Genomic DNA, 26,706 nt, shown 5'->3' on the forward strand with positions numbered 1-26,706 from the left:
TATCTGAAAGAGTAAGAGAGTGGTAATCTAAAATTTTCCCTGAGGTTTAGTTTTATTTTTCAGTACAACATAAGAAATATGGATTACCCAACTCAGTATTGTTTGGTTTTCCAAAAGCTTTAACATTTTTATTCTTTAAACAGTTTTTATGGCAACTAAAATATACTCACTGAATTGTGCAATAAGTTTGTCTCAAGTTCCTCCAAAGAGTCCATTTTGAACTGACCTTCCAGCTGGATGCATGGACCCCTGATGCTTCGAGGTTTTATTCAGTCTGAGATAATAGTGAGTGTTTGTTTCTTCTAGCTGAGACAAAAATTCAGAAACCTAAAATTCACTTTGCTAAACAGGAACTATATTTATAATTAATAAAATAATATCTATTAACACTATGTGTATGAAATATTTTAACTTATCTTTATGTTGCTAGAGAAAATGGGTCCTTGGGTAGTGTAGAGAAAAATATTTCAACAAGAAATTTAAGCATAGGAGAAGTTTAAGCACAGTGGCAAGATTTACTGGGGTAAAAATAAAATAATATCCTGTGAATTCCTTGTTAATCCTCCATATATTTTCTTGGTTTTGGGAACAAGCAGGCTGTCTTTCAAACTGTCCAACCTCTTCCCTGGGTCTTCCCAGGGCTGTGCTAGGCCCTCCCCTTAACCAGTCCCTTATCTGGACCTTCCAGTGGTTCCCTCCCCATATCCTATCCAATCCTTTCCCCAGATTTTCCCAGCTGGACTCCCCGTATGGTCCCCATTTTGGCTCCTACTGCACATGCACTTACCTGCCCCTGCACCATCTTGGCTTCTACTGTGCATGGCTCAGCAAAGGAATCCCCCCTTACTATTTTATCTCCCCCTCCACTGGTGCCTGTGAATGAGTCCATTGTCCCCAGAGAGATTGGAAATCCTGTCCTTCCTGCCTGCCTAGGGGGTAAGTTTCACGTCTGAGGATCGGAGGATGAGGCTGTCTCCTGGGGAGTGTGTGAAGCTGCAGCTTCCTAGTTCAACAGGCTTAATGTCAGACTCCATTGCTCCCTTCCTTTGTTTTTGGTGTGTGTGTGTGTGTGTGTGTGTGTGTGTGTGTGTGTGTGTGTGTTGTTAATCCTCACCGGAGGATATTTTTCCATTGATTTTTAGAGAGAGTGGAAAGGCGGGGGAGAGATAGACAGAGAGAAACATCAATGTGAGGGAGACACATCAATTAGTTGCCTCAGGCACACAGCCCACCAGGGCTGGGGAGGAGCCTGCAAGCAAGGTATATGCCCTTGACCAGAACTGAAACCAGACCTATGAGCTATCCACTGAGCCAAATCAGCTAGGGCACTCCCTTCCTTTGTTAGTAACTAACTCTGTACTCTAATATTTACAGTAACAAAGACTTTAAAAATCTTAGATTTATAAAACTATTTATATTATTTATTTATAGTCAACATGTTAAACATTTACTGAATTTCAGGCTCTAAACAAGGCATGATAATGATAGAAATATGAATAAGGAGATTTTACATATTCAAGGGAGCACAGAGCTTATTAAGTAAATTAGAACATGTAATCAAAGTGTTCTAGGAGACAGAAGAGAAATTAATATAAATTATGGTATATTAATTTTGGTAAAATATTTAATTACTTTAAAACCTAATTTTCTTACCCACCCCAGCTGGTGTGGTTCAGTGGTTGAGCACTGATCCATGAACCAAGAGGGAGCTGATTTGATTCCTGGTCAGGGCACTTGCCTCCGTTGCGGTTGTGGGCTTGATCCTCACTAGGGGGTTTGCAGGAAGCAACCTATCTATGTTTCTATATCTCTATCATTTTCCCTTCCACTCTCTCTAAAATCAATAAAAACATATTTTTTAAAAAACTTTTTCTCATTTGAAAAGTGGAAATAAAAATACTAAAATGGGAGAATAGTTTATGAGATTACCGACAATATATCTGTTAGACATGAACAGAGCAAAGACAATGGGCCAGGTAAAGAAACTCACCAGGACAGAAAGCCCCAGATGCCTAGCAAGGGACAAAACTGGGAAAACAAGAACCTCACCCCCAGGGTAACCTGTCCTCCCCTAGCATATCACTGGCCATGCAGTTTGGACCCCTGATCTTTCATATCGCTGGTCAGGTGGTTTAGACCCCTGACCTTTTCCTCCCTAAAGATAACATCTAGGCCTCAGTTGTATGTCAGCTCCAGGGCCAGAAAAGCAGCAAAACCAGACAAGTGATTCTGTGGCTGCCTCAGGACCAGCTACACTGACTAATGACCCCCTGCCCCTGGCACCGACCAATCAGTGAAGACCACAACCCTGAAAGAGCACACCTGGAAAGCTAATGAGACACTCCGCTGAGACCTCCTCTAAGATTTCCACCTGCAAGAGAGAGATAAATATGCTCAGGATGAAGGGCTCAGTGTGCTCTCCCTCCAAGAAGCACACCTGTGCCATTCTCTCCCCCCTCTCCTTCCCCCAACGGGACTTGCAACCAAAGTAGCAATAGGCAATGGCAGCTGCCTCAGGGCTAACTCCCCGAACCTGTCTGTCTCCAAGGCTCCCTTTCCTCTGACTTCTCAGTGAGCCAAAGCAGCCCAGCCCAGGCGTTCCTATTGCTTCTTCTATGCTCTTCCTTGTTTCGTTGTCCTAAGTATATTTTTGCTGCCATCACTACCCTTTGGTTCAGTGCTGTGTAGCCCTTCCCTTTAATTATCCCCATCTTCCCTCCTCTTTTCCTTAAATAAATTCAATTTTTCTTTATTCACCATCTGAGATGGCTATTTAGCCTGCCCGCGCACCACCAACTTCAACCTTTCAATATCACAGCGTTTGCATTCTATTAATAGGCCCTCAAGAGGTTGGGACTATTATTATCATTGTTTAAGTTTAAGAAGTCTCCATCAAAGCAGAAGAATTTTACTGGGAAATGAAAGAAAGAAAGAAAGACAGAAAGAGAGAGAGATTGAGATTTGAAGTAGGATCTGAGTGGCAGAGACAGCATTCCAGGTAATTGTAGGGTTAATATATAGAAAAAGACTTTATAGAGTCTTTCTATTTCAATGAAAGACTGCGAATAAGTTCTTAATAGACAATATCTCTACTGTGCCATAAAAATGAGTAAGTGTTTTTTGGTACATTTCACACATTGTTTAGAAAGATAGCCTCCCTAAACCATTTTTATTCCCCCCTGTGTATATCTCCCCTCAACACAAAATGTAGAATAGACTCAGTGACTTAATGTAAGTTGGTCAGTAATGCAGGAACTATATAAGCAAACAAAACAAACCCATTAAAATCTTTAGTAACAACCCACACATGGCACCACTGTCCATGACTGATGAGATGAACTGATGATATGATGTATAATTCAACAAAATGCGATTGCCATTACAGCATAACCGCATATTTCTAAGGAAATATATACATGTTGGTTTTGAGGGTAGATCTGAGCATCAGAATAAGGAAATCAGTGCTGTCTGGGCAAGAGGAGTGTAGCATACATTTGTGTTTGCCCCAAACTTCATGCAGATCACATTTTTATCAGTTACACTAGAATACTTCAGACAATTTTTTTTCTTATACTATAACTCATTTATAAAAAAAGAAAAAAAATAGTTCTTTATCACCAAAAAAAAAAAAAAATTTCCTATAAATTTGTTTAAGCCAAAGCTAAAGAAAAAAAAGTATATGAGAAAGACATTTGGTAGAATTCTCAGAATTTAAAGATTCTGTGAAGCTTTTACTGGCAGGTACTTTACATTAACTGTGCCAAGGGGAACAGCAGGTATTCCTCTTGCCTGTCTTTTGGGATGGAACTAGTCATTTTATATTTTATCAAAGCTGCTGATATTACCGAAAAGAAACCAAAACTCATATTTTACATTATTATTTAACAGTCTAAAGGAATAATATTTCAAAATTTTTTGAATGGAACACAAATATATTTCTGGTTTTCAAGCTACAGATTTTTTCCCCCTAGGAGTTGATTTTCATCACCAGATATTTTTTTTTTTTTTTAAGGCAACAGTAATATTTTTGCTGCAAATTATTCAAGAGAATTTCAGAGTCTCACCATTCAATTAAATTAGGTAGGATATGCAGTATTCCTGAAGGACAAAAGTTTTATTCTGTTAGGTTTTGGTTTACATAGTGCCTGCTTTCACACTAAAAATATGCAAACAAAGAAATGTACATTTTCATTAACATTGAAAACTAGACATGTTACTTAAAGATATAACAGCCTTAAGAAGCATTTGTTTCATTGATTTAAGCAGAGAAGAGATCTGTTGGAATGTTAGTGGAGGCTGAGAATGTATAGGAGATGACTATAATCCTTTGTCACATCTATAGATTATCTTTAGGGGCATAGGTTCTTAATTGATTACAGAGAAAGAAAGGAACTCTTACTAAAGATCATCAGTTTCTGAATCATATTCCTACTGCCAGCATTCTCATTAGGACTTCTCCTTTCATATCTGTTTTAAAGCTACAATCCCTATAATGTTATACGAATAGTATCAGACAACATGAATGGTGTTACTACATTTTGAGAGCACAGATAGAGAACATTAGAAAGAACCACAGGAACAATAAACTGTGGGTGCAGTATTGTTTTATACATGTTCTCTGTCTATGCAGAACTTCCAGGTTTCCAAAAGTAAATTATCTTCCATCTAGTCTGAGCTAAGAATACAATTAAATAACTTTTTTTAATAAAGCAGAGCCAGTTGGCATAAATAACTGCCAAATAAGATAATTTGGCTATGAACTGAGAATTATACTGTTGGTAAAAAACAAAAATCTTGTGGATAGGGAGAGAGCACAGGATGATTCCAGCATGAAAGGCTGCATAAAATGTAAAAATAAATAAATAAATAAAATAAAAATTTTAAATTAAACAGACAAACATGGAAATATGAAAAATTCAAAAATATAAGTTAAGGAAACTATTGCTTTTGAAAAGCAGAAGAAAGTCCTATCTTATAATAATTTTGAAAAACAATAATTTAAGAACACTTTAAAATTTCTTGCTTATGTTAGCAATATCTTTAAAATTTTAAGAGAGAAATAATTGAAAATAATAATCTCACAGATCCAAAATACTCAAAGTCAAGCATAGGAACATTTTAAAAAATCATAATTTAATTGCTTAAAACCAACCTTAAAGGAAAGGTCTTAAAAGTAGCCCAAACGAAAAAAAAGACACATTATGTACAGATAAAGATGACAGCATATTGCTCATCCGACACAATTCAAGTGAGAAGATAGTTAAGCAAATTCTTTAAAGTACTGAAAAAAAAATATTTCAAATACAAAAGCAAAAATTAATTTCAGACATGCAAAAGCTGAAACAATTCATATGAATTTAGAGTTTAAAAAGTTGAAGCAATGCAGTTGACTCACATTACCAAAAATATCAAAATCCTTCAGGAAGATGAAAATTTATACCAGCTAGAAAAATGGATCCCCACAAAGGAATAAAATGGGGCTGAAGTAACTGCAGTAGTAACTGCATGACTGTTTTATTACTTAAATCTTTTTCAAATATTGTTTAAACAAATGTTACAAGACTTTACATAAAAATAATACTAAATTTCATTTGGGATTATAACATATGTATAATTAAAATGTATGACATCAATAGAACAAAGATCAGAAGGTGAGAATTTGAGATTTACCAATATCTCAAGTTAAAATATTCCATTCTCTAAGTAAAATCTCCTTTTCTTTTTAGCCAGTAAGTTTTTCTAAAACATTCACTTCAATAAATTTCAACCCAAATGATATGAAACTATTTACAGTATATCAAATCTATGTGATAATTATCATATTTCAAATTTCAAAACTGAAAAGTTTAGATATTGTTTCTCTCACACAGGCTAATGCATACCAAAGCATCAGAAATAAAATGTGGCAATGCCATTTTTTTAAAGTTATTTTTTTGCTATTGTTTTTAATCATTTGATATTTCTGAATTCTGGCATGTATCTTAGTGTGGTTTATTTTTTTAATGGTGTCTTTACTTTTCATATAATAACATTCCTTGCACATTAAAATGTATAAATATTCTTAATCTTTACTAGAACAATGATTACTGACATCGTTTATCTGAAACACATGGACCACTGATCTTTTAATTTTTTCTTTTACTTTTAAAGAGACATGAGTTAAAAACTTTCTCTTAAATTTACAGTTAAGTAATCCAAACTCTGTCACAAAAGGTAGATGACATCTCTCATTTGGGAGACAATAAGAGAAGTAAGAAATATGGCAGAAGAGAATTCATATTCAGTCTAAAAAGAGCTGAGTTTCAACAAATTATTTTCATATTATGGCATTTTCATGTTTTGTCTTCCAAGATAATCTGAAAATATATTTATTTTTAAATGTGAGTTCACATGAATTTTATAAGTTGATGTTAATGTTGTTAAAATTAATATAGGCTAAAATACTGCAGGCCAAACATATATGTGTGCATACTAATATAGAAAAACCCTGGGTCGTAATGTCCAGTAACAACTGAGCTCGACCAACTAGAAGTCAGTCCTGCAGTCAGTGCTGGGTTGCCGTGGCAACCTAGTGCTGACTGCTTCTGCTGCAGGTGTGGTGCCCCAAAACTGACTGCTGAGGGGGCTGCAAATCAGGGCCAGAGAGAGGCCTGAAGTGAGAAGCAGGGACTGATCCATTGCCTCTGTGGCAGCTTTTGATCAGGACTTGCCTCTCTCTTTCTCTCCCAGTCTGGCCAGCAGCTACACCTCCATTTCTCTCCAGGCCTCCACCAGGGCTGCTGATCAGCCCCACCTTTCTGATCAGGCCCCATTGATAGGCCGAGAGACACTGACTGGCATAGAATTCAACCAATCAGAACCAAATATGGGTGAAGTGTGAGGAATCAATGGCTGGCTAGGAGGCAGAGCTTTTGACGCTGACTGGCATAGAAATTGATCAATCAGAACCAAATATGGGTCAACTGTGAGGAGCCAGAGGAGGGAAATTGGGGCCAAGATCAGGCCAGAAGGGGAGGGCTGTTGGGAGTGAGATCAGGCAGGCAGGCAGGCAGGAAGGCAGGGGAGGGCAGTTAGGGGTGATCAGGCAGGCAGGCAGAGGCAGTTAGGGGCGATCAGGCAGGTAAGCGGTTAGGAGCCAGTGGTCCCAGATTGCGAGAGGGATGTCCGGCTGCCTGTCAGATGGGGCCTAAACTGGCAGTTGGACATCCCCCAAGGGGTCCCTGATTAGAGAGGGTGCAGGCTGGGCTGAGGGCCCCCCTCCATGTACAAATTTCATGCATCGGGCCACTAGTGTATATATAATTGTGCCTGATATGTAGACACATAATGAAACACATGAAAGCATACATGTACATACACAAACATTTATACACATATACATGCACACATATATACAAAACTGTGGGGTATATTTGGACCATGGGACTGTAGTTTAAAAGTAAAAAATGATTACTTTTGTCAAAGTGGAACATTAGCCCTGCATGCTTTGGAATATAAATATTTGGAAATATATTTTTGGATAGTGTTACTGCAAAAGGAAGTAAACAATGGTAGATAGCCTATTTAATAAAACTTACTTATTAATACGGGAGGTTTTTCTTTCACATAACCATATTTGTTATTTTTTTATGGGTACAACCCTTGATTTGACCTGGTCCTTCACAGTTGTTGTTATTTTTTTTAAATCTACTCTTTTAAAAAGACCTTTGAAGTTTGCTTTCTCTTTAATGCCTATCACAAGACATGTATCACAGGCTGGCAATGAAACGTTCTGCCTCACTGAACCACTCTCACAGACCCTGTATTAGAAGCGAATGGACTTTCTCCCCTTCTTTCTTTCCTTAACATTTTCCATGGGAGTGCAAAGAACTCCTTTGAAGGAAGCCTGCAGATCTCAACATCTCATGAAAGAGAATTGATTGTGCTTCCCCCCCCCCCCACACACACAAGCCCTATAGAGCATGAAGTTGTTGTTATGAATATAATTATTTTGGGTCAGTTGTGTAGATTTGAAACTCAGGTTGGTTAGAATGTGGCTCCAAATATAGAAACCATCTAGATAGCCTGAGCTTTCAAGAAAAGTGAAATCTGAAATTTCAAGTTCTCAATAATAGACTTACATTTTTTCTTCTATAAGTTTTAAATTGTGTTTGAGTAAGCAAAACTTAAATAGTAAGTTCAACAAAGTATCAATAATGTTCTGCTTTTAAATAATGTTCATCATACTTAAAGTTGTTGATGATAAGAAGGATATGATGCAAACAGTTATATATCTTGTATATGTGTAGTTTACAATTCTCAGGTGAGTGTACAACATAAATCAAATAAGAGAATAAAAGCTAACAATGTATTGGTATTTACCATCAAATAGTGAACTCTTTGAAGATACTATAAAAGGTTATCTTGCTTAAATGTTATTTTAATTAAAGTAAATATTTGAGTCAGTAAACCAAGTATACTAGTGTACACTTCTCATTACAGATATATATCTTGTGATAGAGATAGGAACAAATTTTCAGCACGGTTGGGATCAGTCTAAGAAAAAATTCTGAAGCAGATGGAATAAATAAAATAGTAACTTGGAAAATTCAGTGTCAACTTAGAAGTGGGTATGTGCACATTCAATGAGAAAGGGAAAACTTAGTACTTTTGCAGGAGAAAAACTCTGAGCACCCAGACCTCAATTTACACACTGTACAAAATATATTATACCATAATAGTCTCTGCTGCCTTGATTTTATAAACTTTCAATATAAAATTAAATTCTGATACAACTGAAAGGAGATTTCAAATTCATGGTAGAGCAGTTTATAAAGATTAACACTCTCACCAAGAACAATGATAAAATCTAGAAAAATACACAGGACAGACAACATTCAAGGAATGAAAATTCTTGGAAATGTGGAGTCGTGCCAAGCTGAGCCCCATAGTCACTTCAGCTTTTTCCCTTGAATGACTTTCCAAATCATAGCAAGAAAAGTAGAGGGTTAGGGAAACGTACATCACAGGTCTTGCTGCAGTTTCACTGAGTTAACAATAACTGAGACATAAGGGGAAAGAGAGAATCACATAATGAGACTAAAATTCTGTTTTGATATGTCCATAAAGCACCTATTAGTTTGCTAGAGCTGTTATAGCAAAATACCACAGTGGGTGGTTTGAACAACAAAAATTTATTTTCCCACAGATATGGAAGCTGAGAGGTCAAGGTTAAGGTGCCAGCAAAGTTGGGTTCCACTGAGCCCTCTCACTTTAGATGCTGATTTTTTTTATTGTCTCTTCAGATGGCCATCCATCCCTCTGTGCATGCATATCCCTGGTGCCTCTCTCTTCTTGTAAGTATATCACCAATATTGGATAAGAGCACCACCCCAAGGGCTCACTTTAACATAATCACTTCTTTAAAGAGGTAATTTTTAAAGACCTTATCTGCAAATAAGTTAACATTCTGAGGTCCTGGGGATTGAGACTTCCACATATGAATTTGGAAACACAATTCAGACCATATTAAAGTATTTGGTGACTCAAATTGTGTATTTAAAGAGCGATACACAAAAAGCAGTAGCTATGTGAGTCACATAACTCCACATAAGTTTTAGAAGTCTTCGAATGCTGAGGAGACAGAGGTTATAATTCAATTCTCACCAAGATGAAGGTTATTTAGTTAACAGAAAAAGAAAAAAGAGACTTTAAGTTGAAATCACCGGATGTCTAAAACCAAGAAGAATTATTCTTTAAAGGAAGGGCAACTGAAAGTAACTACCACTAACCCAGGTTAACAAACATATTTACCCAGAACAGGTGATTTAAAAGTCCTCCAGCTGCTTTCCAGAAAAAAAGTAAACCCTTTTAAGAGGAAGATAATGTAAGGTAGAACTTTGTCAATTTTCTTTAAAACGTATCTAACATTCAATAAAAAAGCATAGACATTCCAAAGGAGAAGACCAAATGAGGCAAACCAAACCCGAAACAACAAAACAATGTAAAAAGACCATAAGGCAACTTACTTTTCCTACAAAAAGAGATTGAAGAATTCAACTTCAGTTGCAAAATGAAAATAGCTTAGGAGTCATTACTCCTGTATTTATAATGACCAAAGCTTAAGCTGAATGCTAATAACCTTTTCTTCTTTTCTTTTTCTTTTTTTACTTATTAGAGAGCTGAGATTGCAGGACAAAGTGCCATCCTCAAATACCCAAATATGACAAGATAAGTGGATTTAGAGTCACTTAGAGATCTGCTTACCTGGAGCAGAAGCCACTGGAGCCATAAACACTGGTAGAAATATTTAAATGCTAATTTTGACTAAGTACAAATTAGCTTGAGAATGGAGCAATTCGTGGGACTGCAGTCTTAGGGGGCCACTCATACTCTAATGGGTTTTACCTCAAGGAAACACATCAGGTTCTCAAGGTCAAGGTCCAGGAAAGAGCCCTTCATGACTGGCAGTAGGAAGACTGGATTAGTCCTTGCAGAATACACAAGAAGCACACTCTACAAAAGCCTGCTCTGAAGGGGAAACGAAAACCACCTTTATCAGTCTTATCCTACCTGGAGCAGAAAGGGTATTCCTCATAGTCAAGCCTTTTCTAGTCTCACTGTTTCTCCTTGTTAGTGTAGGTAGCTAGTTAGGTATTCACAAAAGCTGGTTAAGCCTGATTAAGTCCGAAAGCTACAACTTCCAGACACTCCAGGGAAAGCCACATCCTGCACCAAAGGAGCACTAATCGCAGAGTGGGCAGGAAAGACCCCCTTTCCAATCTCCCCAGGGAACAGCCAACTCCTTCCAGAGTTTACTGGGGGAGGAATAAGCTGTACGAGGAAATTCCCCTGCTGAGGCACGCGCAGTAAAAGCCAGATGACGACCATAAAGAGGAGGAATGTAGCCTGGGAAAATACTGGAAAGGATAAAGGCACCAAATCCTGGGTGATCCAGCAAAGGGACTGGATAGCAGGAGGGCCCTAGAACAAGCCCCCGAAGGACTAGAAAAAAGATTGGTTGGTTTGAAACAGAGCTTACTCCTTCCCAAACCCGAGGTTTGCTCTCGTGCTCTCTCCTTAGCAGCTGCGGGGCCCCAGTGCAGTCTTGGCGGCGATGTGCAGATGGGGAACTGAGACACTGGAAGTTCTGCTTCTCCGGGTCCTGTCCTCCTGGGTGGGCGAGGACAAGTGTGGGCCCAGAGGCTGGACCTCTCCCACAGCGAGCTGGAGGTGAGCCACCTGGTCGTGGTAAGACACCCAGCACCTGGGGGCAGTCCTTGGTTTTCGCCCCAACCTTGTCACTGTTGCCCCCATCCTCTGATGCATGAGCCCCCAAAACGCTCTCCGTGTGATTCCATGGAAGGATCATATTTCCACCGGCAAAAGGCAACATGATGGCTCCCTGACTGGGATTCGAAACTGAGCCAAAGTGGTGAGAGTGCCAACTTCTAGCCACCTCAGCTTTTGATCTAAGAGGAAAAATATTATACGACTGGAGAGATAATTATGAAAGGTAGATCCCAGAGACACAGGCCCAATAAGAGACTAAGATTTATTCATGAGGTTATAGAGTGCTTCCCCTCCCTTACATCTCATCACAGCACCAACAGCACTAGACTATAATTACAGGGTAGCATAAAAGGGACGTTCGGTACTAAAGAAGTCTGAATAAAACATAGATTTTAGTTAATAATGATGTATCAAGATTGATTCACTAAGTTTAATAAATTCAATCATATTCATGCAAGATGTTAATTATAGAAACTGGGTGTGCAGAGTATATGAGAACTCTCTGTACTATCTTTACAATTCTTTTTTTCTGTAAATTTAAAAGTGTTCTGCCTGGCCAGAGTGGCTCAGTTTGTGGAGCATCATCTTGTCCACTGAAAGGTTGTAGGTTCTAGTCCTGGTCAGGGCACATACCTGGGTTGCGGGTTCGGTCCCTGGTTGGGACATGTAGGGAAAGAAGCCAAACTGATGTTTCTCTCCCACATTGATGCTTCTCTCTCTCTCCCTCTTCTTTCCTCTCTCTCTAAAATCAATAAAACTTTAAAAAAATAAAATAGAAGTGTTTTAAAACAAATTTTCTATTTAAAATTTAAAATTAAATATATTGCTAAGAAGCTCTATTGGTGATCTAGGTACTGGAGATATTAGAGGGAATTTATGTAATCATAATTAATTCAAGAATAAATAATATCACAAGCAACTGGAATTTATGAAATAGTTAAGTAGAAATTCTAGAATTGAGAAAAAGGCTAGCAATATGATTAAGATGCTCTAGTAACGCAGTAGCCATCATAATAAAGAAGGAGCAATAAGCTGGATATTAGCTTAGAAACAATATCCCAATTGAAGTGCAGATAGCAAAAGGCTGGAAATTAAACAAGAATGTAAAAGACATAGGGACATAATATGGAAATTAAATTTTCACAAACAGAAAAGAGATAATAGATAAAATTCACCAAGTCAAATATTCAGAAAACTCTATGAAATGCAGGGAAACTAATGTCTAAATATTTCCAAGCCATATATAAACATATTATAAAAAAGACTTTTATAAACAAAGGAAAAAGAGGAATCTTAAATGAATCAGAAAGAAAAGATGTATTACTTTTAAAGAAGTAACAATAAGAAAAGAGTTTCAGCAGAAACTTTGTAAGAAATTAAAAACCTTAACTTTCCGTAGGGGAAAAACTGTCCACCTGGAATTCTATAATTAATGAAAATATACTTTAAGAATTAAGGCAAATTAAGATTATATATATATACATATATATATATATATGCAAGATATTTGGGTTAAAGAGAAAGAATATGAGAGGAAAGTATGCATCTTAAGGAATGAAAGAAATAAATACATCAGGAATGAGGAGTTATAGGGGAAAAACAACATTATTTTTATTTAAGTTAAAATACCTACAACTTTAAAAAATGTAGTTAAATACATATTATGAAGTAACATAAATGTAGAAAGGAAAGAGGCTATATGATTTCATGGTTTTTAGCTGTAACTTGAAATTGTTAAGTAATGCCTCTAAACTGACTTAAAATTTAAGGATGCACATTATAATACCAATAGGTATAGCTAAAATGTCAATAAATACTTTAGAATGGTTTTAATAAACAACAAATTATATAAGAGGGCATGAGAGAACAGAGAAATAAAAAAATAGAAAAATGGAAAAAATGGCCCTTGTCAGTTTGGCTCAGTGGATAGAGCGTCAGCCTGTGGACTAAAGGATCCCAGGTTTGATTCTGGTCAAGGGCACATGACCAGGTTACGGGCTCCATCCCCAGTAGGGGGAATGCAGGAGGCAGCCAATCAATGATTCTCTCTCACCATTGATGTTTCTCTCTCTTCTTCTCCCTTCCTCTCTAAAATCAATCTATATATATAAAAGTCTAACTGATCATCGCAACTGAAACAACTGAACAGACAACCAAATAGGCTGTGTGGAGCGACCAGTCTGGCAGGGGGGTTAGTGAGGGCCAGCCAAACGACTGAGCAGCAGGCTGCATGAGGCAACCAGGATGGCAGGGGCGTGTTAGTAAGGGCCAACCAAACAACTGAGCAGCGGGTGACCAGGCCGGCAGGGGGGTTAGTGAGGGCCGACCAAACGACGGAGCAGCAGGCTGCATGGGGCTACCAGGCCAGCAGGGGGGCAGTTGGGGGCAATTAGGCAGGCAGGCAGGTGAGCAGTTAGGAGCCAGTGGTCCCGGATTGTGAGAATGATTTCCGACTGCCGGTTAACACCAATACCCAGGACTGGGCCTAAACCGGCAGTCAGACATCTCCTGAGGAGTCTCGGATTGGAGAGGGTGCAGGCTGTTCTGAGGGTAACCCCCTCCCCCATGCACGAATTTTGTGCACGGGGCCTCTAGTAAAACTATTTAAAAAATGATAAAAATGTATATATAAATTCAACAATATCAATAGCTAACATTGCATGCTAAGACTCTAAACACTCCAATTAAAAGGCAGAAATTGTCAAGATAAATAAATAAGCAGTGCTACCTATGAAAAACACATTTTAAATACAAACACAGTTAGGTTGAAAGTCAATAGTATAAAAAGATAGCTCTTGCAAGTTGTTGGCTGAAAAAGCTGAAGTTGCTTTTAGCATCAAATATAATAGACTTTAAGACAAAGAGTACTCCCAGAGGTAAAAAGGGGGCATTTCAAATGATAAGAAGAATTCATCAGGATAATATAAAATTATGAACATATTATAAGCAGTGGAGAACTTCAAAAGGCATTAAGCAAACTTTGAAAATTATAGAAAAACAATTCCAAAATCATAGATTTTAATATCTTTTTGGATAACAGATAGCACATAGTTGATAAATTAGTGAAGATATAGAAGACATAAAATATTACCAAAAATCTTGGTCTAATGGACATTTATATAGAACACTATACCCAACATCTCTATATCCAAATTACTTTCAAGTGTACCTTTACGAAGAAAACTCATATGCTTGGCCATAAAACACTATTAATAAATTTAAAAGGGCTAAAATTGTGTATAGTATCTCCTCTGACCATAATGCAATTAAATAAAAAACCAATAGCAATACATATATAAGAAAACTCAAAATATTTTAGTATTATGCAACATATATTAAATAGTCAATGGATCGAAGACAAAATCATAAATAAAATTCAAATATTTGGAAGTTAATGGCACTGAAAATATATCAAAATTTGTAGAATGCAATAAAGTTGTAAAAGAAAAAAAAGAAAAAGGAAAATGCAGAAAATGAAGGGTGAAAAGAAGAAAAGGAGATAAAAGGAGGGAGTTGGCAAGACTGGGAGGCAAGGAGAATGAAAGTAAAGAATGGGGAGACTGACTTGGCTTGGGGATTCTAGCTCTACAAACTTAACATTTGGTACAAGCAATAGATAGTCACAGATGTGCTTCAGGTTCCTCAGTGCCAGATACCACCTCATCCATGTAAAACAGTAAAAAACAAAACAGAGCAATATAGATAGACACTAACAAATTGTGTTCAGCTAACCTAGGAGCCATATATAAAAGTGCATACTAAATTTAAAGTTTTAATACCTGTGAAAACATGGGCAAATATTGTAAGTTTGAAAAAGGAAAGCCATTTTTAAATCAAAAGGCATGTGTTATATTTGCAATTTTCATAATAATCTAGACCAGGGATCCTCAGGCCATGTCCCCCACCTGGTGGGGCTTGATGGAGGATCTCAAGGCATGCCCCCTGCCCCAGTCTGGGCTGGGGGACCTCAGGCCACGCCCCCCATCCTGGCGCCGGGCAAGGGGATCTGAGGCTATGCCCCCTCCCCAGCAGGACTTGACAAGGGTGGGACTGGCCAGGTCTGGATCTAGCCCCATGTGGGGGGGGGGGGGGGGGGGGCGCCAGGTCTGGGTCTCACGCAATTTTGAGATGCATATGGGTGGGCGGGGACATGACTCTGGGTCCCATGGTGTGCCCCAGACTCTGATTGGAGGAAGGTTTTCATATACATTTTACTAATTTTCTTTCATCTTGACACTTCTATTATAGAGAAAGGGCAAATAGAAATATTAGATAATTTCCTCTAATTAATCCCCTTTTAATGTACTCAAATTTTGTGCACCGGGTCACTAGTGTTTAATATAAATTGTGTTATCGTTTCATAAAACCATTGCTCATTATTTGTCTTTTGAAATTATAATAATGTCTAACTATTGAAAACATCATATGGAAAACTCCACAAAGTGGTAGTTCATTTTCAAAACTTGAGTTATAAAATAAAATTAAAATAATTTCTAAGTTAATGTCTGAATAGAACTGATTTTTAAAAAATATATTTTATTGATTTTTTACAGAGAAGAAGAGAGAGGGATAGAGAGTTAGAAACATCGATGAGAGAGAAACATCAATCAGCTGCCTCTTGCACACCCCCTACTGGGGATGTGCCCGCAACCAAGGTACATGCCCTTGACCGGAATCGAACCTGGGACCCTTGAGTCCGCAGGCTGACGCTCTATCCACTGAGCCAAACTGGTTTCGGCAGAACTGATTTTTTTTTCAGTCAACATACCATCCCAATAGTGGAACACTTGGAAGAACCATTTCTCAACCTGAGCTGGACTTTAGGCTTCCTGGGCAGCTTTTCAAAAATAGCTATGCACATGTGTCTCACCCAGAGCTCATTGGTTAAATTTAATTGAGTGTAGATGGACTCTGGGCACTGGTCTATTTAAATACTCCCTAAAGGATCACATTTTTGTTAAAATGAGGCATTACAGTTAAGGATTAAACCCAGCTGCATGCAAGAGAAATTCCAAATAATAGTGACTTAAGATGAAGGTTTATTTACTTCTCAAGTAACTAGAAGAATGAAAATAGTCTCAATCTAAAGTAGTAGCACAAAGATCTCTGGGCTGAGGTCACTGTGAATCTATGTCCTTTCCCTCATGGTCTGTTTTAAGATGGTAGATATAACTTCATTTATGATGTTCATATTTTAGTCAGGAAAAAAAAAAGTTTAATGTCAAAACCCAAAATACCAGCCAACTGAATTTGTCTTCTGAAACTTTCAAAAAAGGCTCAGATATTAACTTTTGTAATGGTGTCCAATATCACCCTTTTCTTCAGGTAATGCTATGGAATGCATCATTCAGCAGATACAATGCCATCTCTAGCAAAAGTACATTCTGTTAATAAGTGTGAAAGTTTATAGGTTATCAGTTTACTACACCTGTAGTAAACTATCACTAAACTGTTCTGAACTTATACTTAAAATATAAAGCAACACCTGGCCAGTGTGGCTCAGTGATTGAGGCCGGTGTGGCTCAGTGGTCAATCTATGAACCAGGAGGGCAAGGTTTGTTTCCTGGTCAAGGCACATGCCCAGGTTATGGCTTGATCCTCAGTGTGGTGGGTGTAGGAGGAAGCCAATCAATGATTTTATTTTACTATTTGAAGTTCCTTTCTCTCTTTCCTCTCCCTCCCTGAAATCAATAAAAATCTATTTTAAGCAAATATATTTAAAGCAACAATAAAGTAGTAAAGGCAAAATAATATAAAAGTAAACTCTTATTCACAAAAATAAAGTTAGAAGTAAGAGAATCCATATCATAAATAAAAATGTGCAAATCTTATGGAACTTCATTTCTCCTGATAGCAAAAATGTCTACATATTAGAAAATGTAAACAAATATAGAAGAGTAATATTTTAATCTAAAAGTATTACAAAATTTATTGACAAAAAGAACAAATGAACCTGAGGTTGGAATCAGTTTCTTCACCCTAAAAATTCTTATTAATGGACTCATTAGCTCCACCAAAATAAACTTTTGAAGTGAAACAACTAGGGTTCCCAATGCATAGGGCTAGGTTTTCGTATCAAAATATAAACCAACTGTTTATAATTCAAGACAAAGTGGACTAATACTTGAAAGAAAGTATAACTTCTGTGTTCCATTAGTTTATGCTGACCACAGTCCAATTTAAACTAGTATTGCTTATAAAATTTTCTTTCTCAGCATACCTTAAAAATGTGGAACTTTTGTAATTATCTCCAAACAGAGCAGAATTAATTCAGAGCAAACTACTCAAAGCTGCTAATGACTGCATGATCAGGTAATTTTATTGTTTCAGCAAAGTATAGCATGCATGTAAATTTTATTTAACTTTGCTTTGACTAATGAATAGCTAAGAGAAAAAAAAACTTCATTCTTCTGGAAGTTTATTAGCTTTTTTTTTTCCTCCTTTGGTGGAATTGTAGTTTTATAACTGCTGCTACACTATATAAATAATAAATGGTTTACTTTGCATAATTCAAAGTTCTCAATAGAAATGTGATATGATTAAATTTTCTGGGCACTAACTCTTTGATATCTTCAAAGAATTAAAGTGGAACAGATTTCAGATTTCATTTTTTAAGTTGCCCAATTAAGGTACAAAGAATAATAATTTAATTATTCCTTATAACTTATTTATTCATTATTATTATAAATCTTCTAATCTGATCTAATTTTTCAGTGATACAGTTAATAATTTTATAAAATACTACATTAAAACTGATAGATGAATGGATATTTTAATCACATGGAATATATTTAGAGGTGTTTTACCATAGTTTGTGTCATGCACAGTGTTATGTTATGCTATTGCTTGATAGAATGGAAAACATGTTCATTAAGTAAAGATGTCTTTAAGTTTGCAATTTGGCTATATTATCTAACACATAATTAAAAAATAGCATCACATTGAAAGTTGAATACACAAAGAACAATCAGAAAACAACTGAAATGTAGTAAGAAATGAATTATTAAATTTCAATATAATTTTCCTGGCCATCAGAACTAGAACAAATGAACTTCATGCCTAGTTTATTCTGTACTAAAGTGCACTGGACAAATATGAGTTTTTTAATGAGATGGTAATAGAGACCATCCACTTTTTAATGAAAACCAATTTCTATTTTGTGAGCTGAGCACGTTCATGTATCTCTTCTCCTATGATATTATAATAAAAATAGAGGCCTGGTGCATGATATTCATGCATGGAGGGGGCAGTCCCTCAATCTGGCCTGCAGTTTGTCACAATCTGGGACTGCTGGCTCCTAACCTCTCTCCTGCCTGCCTGATCTCCCCTAACTGCTTGCCTAACTGCCTGATCACCTCTAACCACTCAGCCTGCCTGTCTGATTATCCTTAACTGCTCACCTGCCTGCTTGATTGCCCCTAACTATCTCTGCCTTGGCCCCCGCCGCAGCTGCTCTGTCCAGAAGGACATCCAGAATGATGTCTGGAAGGTCATTCAGCTGTCTGGTCTAATTAGCATATTATGCTTTTATTATTATAGATGACAGAAGTTAAGTAAAAAGACAACTTACAATAAAAAGGAAATTTTCTAAATGATGTATAAATCAAGTGGAGGAGTGGAACCTGATAAATCTGAGAAAAGGAAGTGATAAAATGAAATAAAACATTAAGAAAGTCATTTTGACCTGAAGAACCCTGGAGAAGACAAGATCCCCAAAGAAGGCAAGTTCAAGTCATAAGTGTGGTTTAAATACAAAATCAATTGAAAGTCTGTCTGTGTGGAGAAGCACGGGACTTGGTTGGAAAGCCTGTAAGGAGAATTTTCTGAAAGGTCGGCCTCTTAGGGGGACCTGTCCAAAGGTGGCAGCCCCTGCCTTGATTTTTCCAAACAAGTCTGAGACCCTGGGCGTTTTACTGGAGACTCTATGTTTTGTCTTCAAAACCGATCTTGTAGAAGCATGTGCTTTCTCAAGGATTCTTACCCTGCTGATTGTATCTAGAGGTTAATTTTAGTTCAAGCTGTTGTTACAAAAAAAGGCCAAAGGAGGCAGGTGAACACGGCTACTTGGTAGCTATAGCCAAGTAGTCCCTTAGCCTCTCTTTCACAGAAATATGTGTCAGAGTAATCATTCATCCATCATTCAGGATCTGCCGGTCAGCCCTGGCATGTCTGCAGAGAAAAACCAATAATGTATGATATTACTTACATATGGAATCTAAAAAAGCCAACCTCATAAAAACAGTGAGTAGAATGTTGATTACCAGAGGCTGGGGAATATAAAATTTGGTATATGTTTTTTAAGGGTACAATCTTAGAACTAATAGATCAATAATTCATGGAGATCTAAAGAACAACATCCTATCTAATAAAAGAGTAATATGCAAATTGACCACACCTTCGCTACGCCCAAACCACACCCACCAGCCAATCAGGACGACTATGAAAATTAACTCAACCAAGATGGCGGTTAATTTGCATATCAAGACAGTGTAGAAAGAAGCCAAGCCTGCAGAAGGGAGCAAAGCTGGGGAGAAGCAAGCAAGCGGGGTGGCAGAGAAGGAAGGGAAGCAGGCAGGGTGGGGAGAAGGGAGGAAAGCAGGCAGGGCTGGGGGAGAAGGGAAGAAAGCAGGCGGGGCCAGGGGAGAGCGCAGCAGGAAGCCCTATTGCAGGAATCTTCCTGCAATGGGAACTCTAGTGATAATTATAGACAGCAATACTCTACCATAAACTTCAAATTTGCTAAGACACTAGAACTTAATTGTTCCAACAAGGAAATAAAAAAAAACACAAAAAAGAAATGGTAGTGACATCGATGTCATGGCAAAGTGAGACAATCCCTTTGTATCTCTCCTTAAATCTATAACTAATGGGTCATCTATAACCCAACAAAGGTTCCTCAACTCAACACACTCAGTTGCTTGAGAGATCCATATATTCACATGTCTGAACTTGGAGTCTTGGAATGTGTAAGGGAGCCAAAACAGGGATACGGACAAGGATGCTCCCCATAGATCTTGTTTCCTGTATGCTACAGCTGAGCCCACAACCCAGTGAACTTGGTGGAGATGAAGGATTCAGAATGTGGCACCCATACCATAGCGCAAAGGAGGGTAAGAGGCACAGCAGCAATGTTGGCTCACAAGAATCCAGCTCCCTATACAAAAATTTGTTGTGCTTTTATATCCTGACAACAAAATATCAAAAAGAGAAATGAAGAAAACAATCCCATTGACAATCACAACAAAAAGAATAAAATACATAGGGAAAATGTTAACAGAGGAGGTAAAGACTTGTACAGTGAAACTATAAGACATTATTGAAAGAAATTAAAGAAGACACAAAAACATGGCAATATATTCTTTGTTTATAGATTGAAAAAGTTAACATTGTTAAAATGTTCATATTACATAAAGCACTCACAGATTCAGTGAAATCCTTATCAAAATCCCATGGCATTTTTTTTCACAGAAATAAAACAAAAAACATCTTGAAATTTATAGAGAACTACAAAAGACTCCAAAAATTCAAAGCAATTCAGAGAAAAAGAACATCGCTGGAGGTATCACACTCCCCAATTTCAAAGTATATTTCAAAGCTATAGTAAGCAAAACAGCATGGTTTTAGCAGAAAAAAGAAAGACACTGAACAGTGGAACAAAATTGAGAGCCCAGCCTAGCTGGTTTGGCTCAGTGGATAGAATGTTGGCCTGTGGACTGAAGGGTCCCAGGTTTGATTCTGGTCAAGGTCACATACCGGGGTGGCAAGCTCAATCCCCAGTAGGGGGCATGCAGGAGGCAACCGATCAATGATTCTGTCTCATCATTGATGTTTCTATATCTCCCTCCCTCCCTCTCCCTTCCTCTCTGAAATAAATAAAAATATATTTTAAAAAATTAAAAAATTTAGAGCCCCAAAATAAATTCACACATATATAGATATCTACTTTATGACAAAGTAGCCAAGAATATACATGGACAGAGGAAAGTCTTTTTAGTAAATGATGTGAGAAAACCAGACAGTCATGTGCAAAAGAATGAAACTAGACATTATCTTATAGCAGTCATAAAAGTTAACTCAAAATGGATTAAAGACTTAAAAGTAAGACTTGAAACGAGAAAATACATAGAAGAAAAAAATCAGCATTAAGTTTCTGGACATTGGTCCTAATGGTGTTTTTGTAAATTTGACTTTAAAGGCAAGGGAAAAATAAAAATAAATAAATTGGACTTTATATTAAACTAAAAAGCTTCTGCACAGCAACAGAAACCATCAACAGAACAAAAAAAGGCAACCAATTCAATAGGAGCAGATATTTTCAAGTGATATTTCTGATATTTATAAGTAATATGTCTGATATTTAGTATCCAAAAAATATAAATAATTCATATAACTCAATAACAAAACAAAACAAACAAAAACAACCTAATTTAAAAATGGGCAAAGAATCTGAATGGACATTTTGTTCAATAAAGACATAAGAATGGCCAACAGGCACATGAAGAGTTGTTCAACATCACTAGTTATTAGAGAAATGCAAATCAAAACCACAATGATATCTCACCTCACAATTGTTAAAATGACTATTATCAAAATGACAGGAAGTAACAAGTGTTGAACAAAATGGAGAAAAGGGGAACCCCAATACGTTATTTTTGGATTGGTACAACCACTTTGGAAAATATTATGGAGGTTTCTCAAAAAATTAAGACTTGCCCACCAGTGTGACTCAGTGACTAGGAGGTCATGGGCTCAGTTCTCAGTCAGGGCATGTGCCCAGGTTGTGGGTGTGATCCTTGGTAGAGGGTATGCAGGAGGCAGCCAGTTGATGTTTCTATCTCATCGATGTTTCTATGTCTCTACCCCACTCTCTTCCTCTCTCTCTCTCTCTCTCTCTCTCTCTCTCTCAATTCAATAAAAACATTTTTTAAAAAAAATTAAGACTAATACTACCATATGATCCAGCAATTCCTCTTCTGGGCATTTAACCCAAGAATATAAAAGCAGTAATTCAAAAAGATATGTACCCCTATGTTTATTGCAGCATTATTTATAATAGCAATATATGAAAATAATATAATTGCCCATCAACAGATAAATGAATAAAGAAAATTGTATATATATATATATATATATATATATATATATATATACAATAAGTTGTATACAATTTTCTTTATTCATTTATCTGTTGATGGGCAATTAGATTATTTTCATATATTGCTATTATAAATAATGCTGCAATATTAAGATATAAATAATGCTGCAATATATATATATACTAGAGGCCCAATGCATGAAAATTCATGCACTGGAGGGGGAGTCCCTCAGCCCGGCCTGCCCCCTCTCATAGTCCGGGGGCGGGAGGTGACCTGGCGATCAGGGAAAGGTGACACCCCATCACATCTCTGCTGCTGCCACTGCAGGCAGCGCAAGCCTCAGCTGGCCCTGGTTACCTGAGTCTTGGGCAGCCCTGGGTGACTGGGCAGCTGCCATCCAAAACTTGATTGCACCTTGGGCCAGCCCTGGGTAGCTGGGAAGCTGAGGGGAATGGGAGACTCCGGAGGCAGGTTCATGGAGTAGCTGGGCCTGCATGGGGGCAGGCCCGGCTGTGCTACACACCTGCCACCCCAACAGGGCTGAAGGGACTGGGTGCCACCATCTTGTGGCTGTGGGCAATGCCATCTTTGAGGGCGAGGCAGTCAATTAGCATACTCTCTCCTTATTGGCTGTGGGTGCCACCATCTTTGAAGGTGGGACAGTCAATTAGCATATTCCCTCCTTGTTGGCTGTGGGTACTGCCATCTTTGAGGGTGGGGCAATCAATTAGCATATTCCCTCTTTATTAGATATACTAGAGGCCCGGTCCATGAAATTCGTGCACTGGGGAGGGTGTCCCTCAGCCCAGTTTGCACCCTCTCTAATATGGGACCCCTCGGGGGATGTCCAACTGCAGGTTTAGGCCCGATCCCTGTGGAATCAGGCCTAAACCTGCAGTTGGACATCCCTCTCACAATCCGGGACCGCTGGCTCCTAACCGCTCACCTACCTGCCTGATTGCCCCCTAACTGCTCCTCTGTGGGCCTGATTTCCCACAAATACCCTCCCCTGCTGGCCTGATCACCCCCAAGGCTTTTATTAGTATAGATATGACCCTGCACAGAAAATTTTACTAACCCTGCTTTACAATAAGGGCTTGACGATTGAATCATTAGGACCAGACACCAAGATTTCCTTTCTTTGAGTAGTGGAGGGAATACTTATCTTGTCTAAGTTGCCCAGAAATTAAAATGAGATAATGACTTAGAAAAGTATAAAAGCATCATATAAAGACAACTGTCTTTTTAATGAAGTGGCAAAATGAAAAACACTTTTTATTCTCCCCTTCCTTCCTTTACAGCTTTTATTTAAACTTTGAAATTTATAAAAATTTCACTCCAATTTTCATTTCTTTACATTCAACATTATTTTGTATTGATTTCAGGTTTTATATTAGTTACAGAATAGTGGTTAGACAATCATATACTTTACAAAGTATTCCCCGATATTTCTAGTCCCCACCTGGCATCATACCATCATTACAACACTACTGACTATATTCCCTATTTAAGTGACAATTCAGTCTTTCTTTTGTGTTTCTTGTCCTTCCTTTTCTTTCTCACTTCTTCCCTCATTTTCTTTATATAGTATCTCAATTGGCCATCAAAGCTCAGTGAAGGCACTGGGACACGCTTCATCCATTTTACAGACCAGGAAACTGAGGCCAATTCCAGTTGGCTGTGGAACTTGACTCAGCACACAGGAAGCCCTCAGAGCCATGCTCTTTGCGCTTCCTAAGGGGCAGCGGCCCAGCAAACAGAACAAACCTTCCAGTCAGGCTTCCGAGCCTCTTTCTCAAGCACCTCTTCATTGCGGATGCTCCACATTCCTTCCTCTCCCCCCATTCTTTACTGCCCCCCCTTCTCCGAAGCAGGTGGAAGGCTTCCTACTCACTGCCTAGGCATGCTCTGCTATGGGGCAGGGTGTAGCTAGCTTGCTTTTGGGTGAAGGCAGGAGCAGTAGTCACTGCCTCTGAAGTGTGAAGGCCGCCTGAGTGTGGCCGGTTAGCACTGGGAGCTTCTCTGAATCACATCAGTCAGTCCAGTACCCTGCAGTGCAGCACCCCTTCACTGAGTTGGCTCCATCCCTCAACCCCCGCCTCAGGGGTGAGGGTCCTTGCCCCTCTGCCAGGAGTCCTTCCATGCCCGTTGATCCCTGGCTGGGCCCACCCACGTCTTGGGGGCACTGCAGAACCTCTGTCTCTCTGCAGATGAGGCAGATCCCTGCCCTAGGTCTCGGCAAAGCTATGAATCTGTGGCCAGAGGCCTGGTCTGGGTCTCAGCAACCACATGCCTGCAATGTTCCCAGGGACCTTGGGAGCGCCTGGGCAGGTCCGGCCACGCGCCCCCCAAGGTGGCGATAGCCCCGGGACCCCCAGGAACGGCTGGCTGGGCCCGGCCATGCCCCCCCAGGGTGGCGATCGCCCCCGGGACCCCCAGGAGTGGCTGGCTGGGCCCGGCCACGCCCCCCCAGGGTGGCGATGGCCCCCGGGACCCCCGGAACTAAGAGGATTGGGCACCACCATCTTGGTCTTCTCAACGGCCGGATAGGCCACCTGGAGTCCCGCCCCCAGCCTCTCACAGGCCCAATCATGGGCATATCGGAGGTGCGGTCAATTTGCATGTTTCTCTATTATAAGGTAGGATAAATATATAATGAAATAGCCATAAAAAGATGAAAGTTGCTATTTGTGGAAACATGGTTTTTTAGGGTATTATGCTAAGTAAAATAGGTCAGATGGAGAGGACATAAACCATATGATTTAACTGTTGTGGAATATATAATTAAAAAAAATAAAACAACAACAATAAAAACAAACTCAGAGCTCAGCCAGCATGGTTCAATGGTTGAGTGTAGTCCTAAGAACCAGGAGATCACAGTTTGATTCTTGGTCAGGGCACATGCCCAGGTTGCAGGCTCAATCCCCAGTAGGAGGCATGCAGGAGGCAGTCAGTTGATGACTCTCTCTCAACATTGATGTTTCTATCTCTCTCTCCCTCTTCCCTTCCTCTCTGACACCAATAAAAAAATATATTAAAAAACAAACAAACATTATTCTACTCAATTAAAAAAAAAAAACAACACTCAGAGATATAGACAACAGATTGGTGATTACCAGAAGAGAAGGGGAATGAGATGGGGCAAAATTGGTAAAGGATGTGAAATATATGGTGATGGGTGGAAACTAGACTTTTGTTGGTGAGCATACAATAGAGCATACAGACATCCAATTATAATGTTATACACTTGAAATTTATATTATGTTAATAACCAATGTTACCTCAATTTTAGAAAGATATAAAAGGAAAAGAAATAATAATTGAGGTGACATATGCTAGTAATGCTATAGTGATACTCATATTACAACATATAAGCATGTTGAATCATTATATTGTACACCTTAAACTTATTCAATGTTACATGTAAATTATACTATATCAAAATGTACATTTATTTAAAAAGAAAAGAAAGTCTGTATGTTGATTAATTGCATGCTTCTCTTTCTCCATCAACACTCCTGCCATATAGCTTGCATTTTATTATCAAGCAATAATCAATCAATCAATCTAGAGTATTCTCTAAAAAAATTGCATAAACTGTGGAAAGTGAACTAGAACAAGTAATGCTGATGTTAATGTCATAGAGTAATAATTTAATCTGCAATTTAGGTGTTTCCTGAACATTTTATCAGTGTCTAAATTACTTCATTCTTAAAGTAATCTTGCCAGTTCACAAGATTTGAGCTGCATACACAATAATTGAGCTCAGATTCAGTGTTGTCTAATTAATTAAGGAAAAGTGCGCCAAACAGCCCCAAATATTTTATGAGATTGCAGTATCAAGGAGAAAAATCAAAATCACTAATACAAACTCATAAATTGAAATAAAGAGTAAAGAACTTAGATAAACAAAGTATGAGTTCTAAAGAGCATTAGCAAAGATATTTGAAAAAAACACTAAAAGAAAAAATTACAAAAACAGGAACTAAAATATTAAATAGAAGAGTTGAAAGTAAAAAATAAGAATATTTTCTAAAATATACAACAAAATAGATTGAGACAATATATATGAGAAGAAAAGAACATAAGAAACATATATATGTTCTGTGACAGAGAAAAACAGAAATGACCAAGTTTTTCTAAACATACTTAAATTTTTTTTCAATAACCGGATAGAGTATCAGTTATTTAAATTACTTAAAATGAAAAATATTTCTTCTTAGTTACACTAGCCACATTTGAGGTGCACAATCACAATAAAATTGTCCACTGTCTATCATATGAATACACACTGCTCTGTCACCATAAATTACATTAAATTCTAAAACTTTTAGTGTAA

The sequence above is a fragment of the Eptesicus fuscus genome, chromosome 3 (genome assembly GCF_027574615.1).
Source record: "Eptesicus fuscus isolate TK198812 chromosome 3, DD_ASM_mEF_20220401, whole genome shotgun sequence".
In the NCBI taxonomy this organism is placed as follows: domain Eukaryota; kingdom Metazoa; phylum Chordata; class Mammalia; order Chiroptera; family Vespertilionidae; genus Eptesicus; species Eptesicus fuscus.